The sequence below is a fragment of the Triticum aestivum genome, chromosome 4A, assembly GCF_018294505.1.
Source record: "Triticum aestivum cultivar Chinese Spring chromosome 4A, IWGSC CS RefSeq v2.1, whole genome shotgun sequence".
Lineage (NCBI taxonomy): Eukaryota > Viridiplantae > Streptophyta > Magnoliopsida > Poales > Poaceae > Triticum > Triticum aestivum.
Window position 1 is genome coordinate 53,536,341 of NC_057803.1, and position 2,562 is coordinate 53,538,902.

The window sequence follows — 2,562 nt, forward strand, 5'->3', positions numbered from 1 at the left end:
TATTATTTGTTCTCACGTACTCACAACCGTATAGATTAACCCATCTATTGTATCCCATATCTTAAAAAAACATCTTTTGTCTACTCTCACGTATACACAGCCCCCTCTCCTAATCTCTCACGTCTCTATTCTAAAAAAAGGACTCACGTCTCTCCATCTTATCCTCCAAAAACGGCTAGCCATCCTCTCCTCTCACGTAAGCATGGCCTTCCCATCTTCCCCTCTCCAAAACTCTCACGTTTCATCTCCTTCCTCTCCATCAATACAAAATATCAGAGTTAAAATCGATGGAGGTTTATTCATGGTACCCCGATGATGGATGAAGAGACCTCTGCCACCCCGTCTCTCATCATGGGCTGGCGTGGAACCAGGGAAAGATTTGGTCATACCCTCCTCTTCTTCAATCCAGGTTCAACCGGCATGCCTCCCCAATGACGACTAGCATAGGATTCTTTTTTTACTGACAACATATGCTTCTCCGCCCGTAGCTTGATCTATGCTCGCAGGTTACGCCGACACCTCCAACATCCTGGTATCTTCCTTATGTACACCCATGTCTCCGTGCAGCAGCAGCCTCCTCCTATTTCCACGCGCGTCCCCTTCATCATGCCTTCAACTTTCATCCAATTGCCACCTCTGGACTCTCCTCCCTCGAGCCCTATAATTCATGGTTGTTTGCTGCCTCAATTTCACCACCACTCAAGGGAGTCAATCTGAGTGGTACTTTTCCCAATCTCAGTTTCTAGGGTTCACTTTTTACATCATGCGTTCATCGGCATCAAAGATGAATTCATGAGAGTCGGCGCTGTTCGTAGCCATTGATTTATATATATGTTGTGTTCCCAATCTCAGTTTCTAGGGTTCGCAATTTACATCATGTATTGCAGGCTTTCGTGGGCGTCAACTGAGCGGTAATTTTCCTAATCTCAGTTTCCAAGGTTCACTTTTTACATCATGCGTTCATCAGCATCAAAGATGAATTCATGACAGTCGGCGGTGTTCGTAGTCAAAGATGGATTCACAGCAGCCTACAATGTTAATCACCATTGCTGTATATGCAGTGTTCAGAACGGAGTACTTCAGCTTTCTATCAGCATGCAGTCAACATGTGATCAAACAGATATAGATTAGAATTTGAATTTTTTTGATTTGGTTCATGCTTATGTAGGCATATATCGATGAGGTATGTGATAATATGCATGTGGTATATACAACTAAAACATTTGTATGCATGTACAACTATGTATTTTTTAATTTGTAGCTCTTGGTAGCTGTCCATTGCTCCATATGTGTTTCTTTGTCGTAAGAAGTCTGATGGTTCTTCTCCTACTTTTCATTAAAAAAAATCTATGTTTCAGTTCTCTATACAGAAATTCGGAAATGAGTGAAACCAATGAATTCCCCAGCATGATTTTATCCTAATTGTTTACTATAGTTTGAGTAGGAATTGCATGTATATGTGACAAGCTTACAATGCAACAAGGTAATATAGAGCCTCTTGGTAGCCATCCATCTCTCCATATGTGATTCTTTTCCCTGAGAAGTCTGATGGTTGTTCTCCTACTTTTTCAGTAAAAAAATGTATGTTTCAGTTCTTTGTACAGAAACTCAGAAATGGGTGAAACCAATAAATTCCCCAGCATGATTTTATCCTAATTGTTTACTATAGTTCCAGCAGGAATTGCGTGTATATATGACAACTTTGCAATGCAACAAGATAGTATAGAGACTTATAGAAGCGTTTCTATCTCATGATTTGGCAGTCATACCTACAGGAATAATTCACGTGAGTGATCTTTGGATACTGATTATATGTTAACAATTTCATGTCAGGAATTAATCATTTGTGTTTCATGCTTTTATGTATAGCGTATCTATTTGTTCGCCAAATTTTAGAGAACCAGGGCAAATTACGATGTTTGCATGTTTTTTCTGTTGTTCTTTTTCGTAACGTTCCAAATCGGTTAATCTTAAAAAGAACCATAGGTTTTGGAAATTTACGAACGGAAGGTGACTTCATGTATATTACGAAAGCAAGACTGGATATGATTAGATCTTTCCGTCTGGATGATATGATTCGCTCCGTATTTCTTCTGGCACATTTGTAGAAAAATACCACATTTTTCGCTATTACACCGTGTCTTGCGTCACTAAATATAGTTTTCTGTTTAACATGATCTACATCGTTTTAGTTCATCTTCAGCTGAAGCCTAGCTAGCCCAAGAAGGGATCCCTCAGTCAGGTTACCTCCCGTAAGTTGTATTTTCTTGGGCAAAAAGCACCAGTGACTAAGGAGCCGAGGAGATAGTATAATACATGTAGTCCACAATAAGTAAAGAATGAATTCCGTTTGTATTTTTGCAAAAAAATAAATATATAAATCCATGTGTACGGTCGGAGAGAACACGGAGAAAGTTCAGTAGACTAAAACTCGACCGGTCCCAACATTGTGACTGCGACAATGTGTTGGAGATAAATTACCAGACTATATATGACCACATGCTAACAACGATTATTTACCCTTCCAAGTCTGCAGTCTGACCAAGGTGTTCAGAGTAAAGA

General features: G+C 39.7%; 1 long non-coding RNA gene across 1 annotated transcript; it reads left to right on the forward strand.

The window, feature by feature from the left end:
- Positions 1–210: 210 nt before the first annotated feature.
- LOC123081741 (uncharacterized) lies at positions 211–2,208 on the forward strand. The gene is made up of 3 exons (XR_006438778.1): positions 211–409; positions 489–720; positions 888–2,208. It is a non-coding gene; the product is annotated as an uncharacterized lncRNA (long non-coding RNA).
- Positions 2,209–2,562: the final 354 nt, after the last annotated feature.